General features: G+C 36.2%; 1 long non-coding RNA gene across 1 annotated transcript; it reads right to left on the reverse strand.

Moving 5' to 3' along the window:
- Positions 5360-5931, reverse strand: LOC109832092. Its single transcript, XR_002244636.1, has 2 exons — positions 5842-5931; positions 5360-5699 (listed from the first exon to the last, which is right to left on the reverse strand). It is a non-coding gene; the product is annotated as an uncharacterized LOC109832092 (long non-coding RNA).

Below are 7336 nucleotides of genomic sequence, written 5' to 3' on the forward strand. Positions count from 1 at the left end.
GGGGTCGGGACGGGGTCGGGGGGGAGGCCGGAGGAGGGGGGGTCGGGACGGGGTCGGGAGGGGGAGAGTAAGAGGGTTGAGAGAGAATGGGGGGTGGCGGCTGATTAGCCCTGGGCAAACTTGATAGTTTGCCCTAGGCAACCTAGACGGAATTTCCGTCTAGGTTGCCTCAACCTAGATGGAATTACGTCTAGGTTGACTAGTCAACCTAGACGGAATTTCCGTCTAGGTTGACTAGTCAACCTAGACGGAATTCCGTCTAGGTTGACTGTTCCGTCTCGTTTGTCAAACTAGACAGAATTTTCCGTCTAGTTTGATCCAAACTAGACAGAACAATCTAGACGGAAATTTTCTGTCTAGTTTGCTCCAAACTAGACGAAATTTTTTTTCGTCTAGATTGTTCCGTCTAGTTTGGTCGATTTTCTACTAGTGTCCCAACCTGGGTCATAAAAGAGATCGATAAAGTCAGAAAAGGATTTCTATGGACAGGAGGCTCTGAAGCAAGTGGATTCAAATGTTTAGTTAACTGGAATAAAGTCTGCCTAGGCAAAATTGAAGGTGGCTTGGGAATCAAGGATATCAAAACCTTTAACACTGCTTTGTTAGCAAAGTGACTATGGAAATGTCTTGACTCTAATTCCATTTCTGGTAATTTTCTTCGATAATTATACTCTATTAGAGGACCATCTCTTCAATTGATGAAACCAACTACTTCCAATTCATCTTTCTGGAATGCATTAATGTCAATGAAGTTCCTTCATCATGTCTCATGGTCTATTGGTTCAGGAGAAAATATTAGGTTCTGGGAAGATAAGTGGACTGGTTATAACTCTTTATCCAGCCTTTACCCTTCTTTATATCAGTTAGCTCTATCTTCTAATGTGCCTATATGCAGTCAGGGAATATTGAGGAATTCTACTTGGCATTGGAGCCTTGCTTTTCGAAGATGCATATCTCTCATATCTCAAACAGACAAAGCCAACCTCTTGCATCTTTTAAACAAATTCAAAACCTCAGATCAACCAGACATCCCAAAATGGTTGCTTACAACTAAAGGCATTTTCTATGTGAAATCTTTTTACCAGTTTCTAATTTCTAGAGGCATCCTCTCACCACATTTCAAATTAATCTGGAAAAATACCATTTCATGTAAAGTCAGTTTCTTTATCTGGCTTTTAAGCTCAAATAAGCTTCATACAAAAGACAACCACTTGAGAAAAGGATGGTAAGGAGATTCCATGTGTATCTTTTACGGCTTGGAACCTGAAACCAGAGACCACTTATTTTTTTCTTGTTTAATTTCTTCTCAAGTTTGGGTGCACTTTAGAAATTATTATCTTCCTTTTTCATGGCCATCATCTTTTGAAGATTTGATTCAAATTATAGAAAATTTAAGAGGACGTCAAGGCTATATATGGTGTGCAATTTTCTCACATGTCTGCTGGAATATATGGATCAGTAGGAACAAAGCTTTGTTCGAAAAATTGAGCTTCTCTTATAAACATATTACCAATCAAACTATTTATGGTTTGTATGACTGGTCAGAGACTCGAAGGGGTGTTGCAGCAAGACATCTATCAAGCATGCTGGAAAGTCAACATATATCAAGAGCAAGTGTTTGATGACAGTTGAAGTGTTTTTCTCTTGTTGTTTTGTTCACACACAGTTCTGCTTATATTATCTTTTTAACTTTATCTTTTTTGTTGTTTATAGAAATTTTAATTTCTACTATGTATATGTATGGCTGGCTTTGGTTCTTCCCTAAATCTGTGTCAATGATGAATGACGGCAAGGTCCTATCTTCATCTTCATAGATCTTTGAAAGAAGAATGTTATATACCACTTCTAGTGGAAATTCTATTTTCTATATTCTAACATATGGACACAGTTCGTGTCCTTGTTTTGTACTGATCTATCTTTTGATAATTCTGATTATTAATGAACGGGGTTTAACCCTTGTTTTTACTTCCAAAAAAAAATACTCCTTTATATATATAAAGATCGAGATTGTTGCTTACGATTAGCATTACATCTCGGAAAAAAGGATGTCGCATGTCCCTCCCTAATTTAAATTTGAAATTTAAAATAATTTATTCACACTTATTTAGTGAGAAAGTCTTTTCTTTTCTTTTCTTTTTCTTTTTTCATTTTAGAATACTACGAAGGACGGAGTTATGGTTAAGACATCATACTTGATTTTCAAATTCTAAAATAAAAATAATCAATGTACTTGTTTTGTATTTCTTTTGTGAATAAGAAATTTCAAGTCAAGTTATCTACTTTTGATGAAACATCAGTCCATAGAAAAAATTCAGTATAAAATTTTCAGAAACAAGACCATAGTTATACAAAGAAACTCATAAGAAATTAGATATACAAACCAAATAAATCATATCAATCTATGCAAGCATGCATGGACATAACGCTTGTAATTTACTACAGATAATGTATATAGTGTAACACTTTTGTGGTATGGAGGCCTTCTTTTTTCTTTACAAATTAAATTATTTAACTACTATTCTTTACCGAACGCAAACTCTAAAAAATTAATAAAATTGCAAATGAATAGAAAAACATTGATATATAGTTGATCAATTTCTTTCTTTCTTCTCATTTTAGTAGAGGACTTGATCAAATATTTCAGGTAATTTTGAAAAAGTGGAAATAAATGGGGGGTGATTCTTGGGTTTTATAGTAAAAAAAGGTTAAATATCAGAAAACCCCCTTTACTTAATTTTATTAGGAAACCCTATTTAACTTTGAAACGTTAAGGGGAGTTAGTTTTAGATAAAATCTCAAAGTAAATGGGTCTTCTAATACTCCCTAAACATAGTGCATCCACATTCCACATTAATATAAGCCGTAACTATATATATATACCAAGAATAGCAATACATCTGAACATACAACAGAAAATACAAATACAAAACAAACTCACGGACATAAAATCACACAACATGACAACAATCACAATAGTACGTTCCCAAAGGGGGAAAGATAACACGCACAATCTCACATATCTCCTATGACTGCACCAGAACAAAATCACGGGCTGGTCTTTGAAGGCGGCGGAGAGAAGAAGTTAGGGACACCCGGGATATTCGGAATAGTGATCGGAATCTGAGGAACAGAAGGCATCGGAGGTAAAACATTAAGGCCATACGAGTAATGTAACCATAGGAAATCCAGGCCGATAAGTAGGGAAAAGTAGTCGGGAATAGTAGGCCGATAGTAGGCATAGCAGGATAGGCAGGCTGACGGTGGCATGCGAGCCTCGGAAATCCTGGCATTGTCGGCCAGCGGCGTGCAAGCGTCGGCTGCTGGTCGAGAGCCGGAATCGTCGGAGGTCGCTGGAGGCAGCCAACGGCCCGGCGAGCGCCGTAGGAGATGTTGATGCCAACTAAGAGAACGGAAGCAATCAAGAGGAGGGAGTTTGTGCTGGATGCCATTTTGATATTTGAGGAGTGTAGCCGTGTAGTTTGAGGATGTACATGATTTGCTTGGTTTTTATAGTGGAAGTTACGGGGTAAAGATGTGCATGTGGTAGTTTTGGTAGTTGGGTTGTAGCTCACCTTCTCAGTGTTAACTTGGTCAAGGAATTGGATGGAATATCAGTGAGAAAATTTGGAGAAAGGCATGCATGTAATTAATAATTAATTATATCAGTTCGATTCTATGGGAGTTCAGCTATAAGATATCCACCTGGCTTGGTTCTAGTAGTAACTTATTCTAAAGATTGTTTCTTTAAGTCAATCTTTTGTGCGATTTCTCAATATTAATATTCAAAGATGATCATAGGATTAGTACCATGTATTGATTGTAAACATAAAATGTTGCCGTGTCAAATAGAGGGCAATAGTTAACTTCTCTGTTGCTTTTTCTCTTGTACGCTAGCTTACTATGCTGACTTGTGGAATGTGAATCCAGATATATAATTGCTTATTTTCAAATTAAGAGTAGTACTAAGCTCTAGTTACAAATGCTTAATTAATTCCTACCCAAAAGAGAAAGAAAGTAAAAGCAAGTCATAATTCATAGAGGACGAGATCCGCATATATATCTTTCTCTAGTAGTTATATATATATAGTAGGTAAAAAATCTATAATTTGATTATTTTTATTTAAATATATGAAATATAAAAATCTATTAAGGAGATTAAACATGTCAATTAATTCAACAAAGGAGATTTATGGTTTCTGTAACTCATGTATTCAAATTCAGCAATAGATTTTTTGGGAAGTGTGCTAGGGGAAACTTGTTAGGGGGTGTTAGTTTTGTTAGAGTTCTACTTAACTAACACTGTAAAATTTTGTTCTAGTTTTAGTTCTATGTGACTAAAACCTTAAAATTTATCCACAGATTATCTCAGTTCTAATTTTAAGTTCTAGGTGACTAACCCCCTAGGGAACTCCTACGCCTAAGGGAGAGCCCGAGTTGGTTAAAATTTGATCTAAATGCTGGTGTGAACACTCCTAAGCTCCCGATTTGATGAGCGAAAGCGATTAACCCTATTAATTCCTGGAGTTAATGTTAATTTTGCCAATCAGCGACGCCACCAACTTCTCTCTCCCTTGATGATTAGAATCGGTTTGTTTCACATATACCTCTTGCGAGTTAATATTAGAGTTGATTTTATTAACATTCAATAGCTTGATCATGGTGAGTTACTCAATTTAGCCATCACAGTTAAGTTCAACTGCGCTAATGATATATCTACCTCCATAGCAAATAAATCATCTAAAAATGTAATATGTCAATCAATCAGTGCCTAGCTAGGTTTAAACCAGTTAAAGAAGATAATTAACCTAAGCTAAAGAGAGCATAAAGAGAAGGCAATGAAAAGGCAAATAATCATCATCATCATTTTGCAGGCTAAAAGTGGATTCTATGACAAATTAACATATACAAAATTAATACAAAAATGAAATTTGAGACGACGTCATCAATCAGGCTTTTCATCTAAAATTAGCAATGATCATGAGAAGTGTAGAATTTCTTCCTTATTCGATTAAATTTCTATATTTGAAGGAAGACATGGGATCAAGCACGAGTTGACTTTTATTTCTTTCGTTGATGAATGATAGAATAAGGCATAAAACAAAAATGATTTTTTAATAAAAGGAAAGCACATCTCGTCCTACCTAATACTATGAAAGTACAGTATTACTATCACATGCAATTAATCATCTACAATATGCAGGTCCCATCAAATAAAAATCATGTAATTATATGCGGGGAAACATTAATTCTCTTTTAAACTATAAAATAAGGAAAAGATCTTCACCTGCAAGAAAGGAGGGGAAGGAAAAAGAGAGAATATAGCACTAAAAAACATGCACTGTGGGTCATATGTATGGACTACCATAAACTATATTTTTCTATTATACATATGAACTCATTTGTTAGATACATATTTATTTAAACCCTCTCACATATCGTAATACAAGAGAGGATAAACCTCACAACATCATCTCAGACCAAACCCTAGGTCTACATGCTACAGGCAAAACGTACATCTCCTTATTGAAATCCATATAAGAAAGCTTTCAAGTAGTATTAGTACTTATAAGTTAACACTTAGGAACCTGTTATACTATTGTCTGCATATACCATAAGCTCATCATGATATTGTCTCTATATATCTTAAGCTGCGGGAGCAATATCGCCGTCATGATCATCGTCGTCGTCATCTCCATCGGCTTCATAATTCTCATCGGCATGGGTCATGATAACAAGGACCAAACCTTTAGTATAAAATTTCTCACAAGTAGTGACAACAACCATATTTGAAGAAATATATAGCTAGAGATTTTATATTGAGCAAGTTGAAACTGCACTGACCTTGAATTTATAGTGAGCCGAAGGGAAGTGGACGACTAGACCTCGGATTATTCTTCACCTGGGAATTAAAGAGATATGGCAACATTTTATGCTTCCATCTTTTTTCGAGTCGAGCCTCAAAAGATTGTGATTCTGAAATAAGGAGTCCTGTTCACAAATTCTGCCAGCGTGGCACTTGTAGGGCCCATCTTGAGGAGCGCTCATGGATGTTGGCTGCAATGCACGTACTGCTCGTGGGAGAAGTGGCTAGTGCACGTTCCCTAGGGTTTCTTACAGGTGCCACGTTGGAGTAGGCATGAGACTGGGGTCTAAGCATTTTCAAGATTCTTGACTATCATCAAGTGCTCAGGCCTCCGTTAGTTTCTTGGGACAAAGTTTGCACTGGTAAAACATATGGTGGTTTAGGCATATTTTCTGCAATTACTTGGAACATGGCTGCAGTTCTGAAAACTCTATGGTCCATTCATGAAAACAAAGAATCTATGTGGATCAAATGGGTGCATGGTAACTATATTAGAAATGGAGATGTGTGGAATGTTGTAAGCAAGAGGAATGATTCCTGGTTATGGAGACAGCTTCTTAAAACCAGAAACAAAGCCATCTCAGCTTGTGGAGGAATTGATAATTTAAAGAGAGTGATCAGCTCCTGTAACAAGAACTCCAAAATTCACATTTCAGGCTTGTATAATGCCCTATCTCCGGTTTCTACTAAAGTTCTCTGGCATGATACAGTTTGGGAGAACTGGAATTATCCCAAACACAATTTTGTGTTCTGGTTGGCAATCCAAAACAAGCTTCTTACTCAAGACAAACTTCAAAGCAGAGGTATTATTCCATCAAATTGCTGCAGCCTATGTTCAGGTACCAGTTTGGAAAATAGAAATCATCTTTTCTTCTCCTGTTCTTTCTCTCAAGAAGTCTGGAATGGGATTACAAACTGGCATCAATTCAAATGGAGAACCTGTGAGTGGAATCTGCTTATAAACTGGTATTGTAACAGATTGAAGGGGAGGGGTTTCAAAAAAAGATTTAAAAGAATGGCTTTGTCCACTTCAATATATTGTATTTGGAAAGAAAAAATGAGAGAATTTTCAAGCAGAAGTGTAGAGCTCCAGAAGTTCTGATCAAAGAAATCAAGGTGGAGTCGTTAACTATTTCTCTAAACAACTCTAGCCCTCCTGATCTCAAAGACTGGCTGATTTCAGCATAGGGACATTGTGTTTCAGGTTTCGGTTTTCTGTTTTAAAATGTAAATAGATATCTCAATTGAGAGAAGTGATGTACATAAACTTTTACATTGGTTTTAATGAATACAAATTTTTCATTGACAAAAAAAAAAAAGATTCTTGACTATCCGTAATCTCGGCATTAAATGGAAGTACCTTTATCCGTTGAAAAGAACAAAAATATTTGTCAGAACAATCTCATGTTGGTTAGAGTTAAGTTAGAAGTGATGTTTTAGCTTTGCCGTTGGAACACTCTTGAATTTGAATGT

Source organism: Asparagus officinalis, chromosome 3, assembly GCF_001876935.1.
Source record: "Asparagus officinalis chromosome 3, Aspof.V1, whole genome shotgun sequence".
NCBI lineage: Eukaryota > Viridiplantae > Streptophyta > Magnoliopsida > Asparagales > Asparagaceae > Asparagus > Asparagus officinalis.